Raw genomic sequence first — 206 nt, 5'->3', positions numbered from 1 at the left:
CTAATAAACAGGGTTCGTGAGCAGTGCATTCTGGTTTGACTTGTGGAGGAGATGGAGTATCTGCCTCAGTATGAAAGTGGACGCTGTCAGTCACAATGTGATCGTTAGAGAGTCCTAAGTCCTTTATATCGGGTGTTTGAGAATAATTTAAATCGACATCTTTATCTGAAATTACATTGGTCCTGTGTGGCTCAGTTGGTAGAGCA

This window comes from Nansenia antarctica, assembly GCF_963989245.1.
Source record: "Nansenia antarctica genome assembly, chromosome: 1".
NCBI classification, from domain to species: Eukaryota; Metazoa; Chordata; class Actinopteri; order Argentiniformes; family Microstomatidae; genus Nansenia; species Nansenia antarctica.
The sequence above is the reverse complement of the archived record's forward strand: the minus strand, read 5'-3'. Positions refer to the sequence as shown.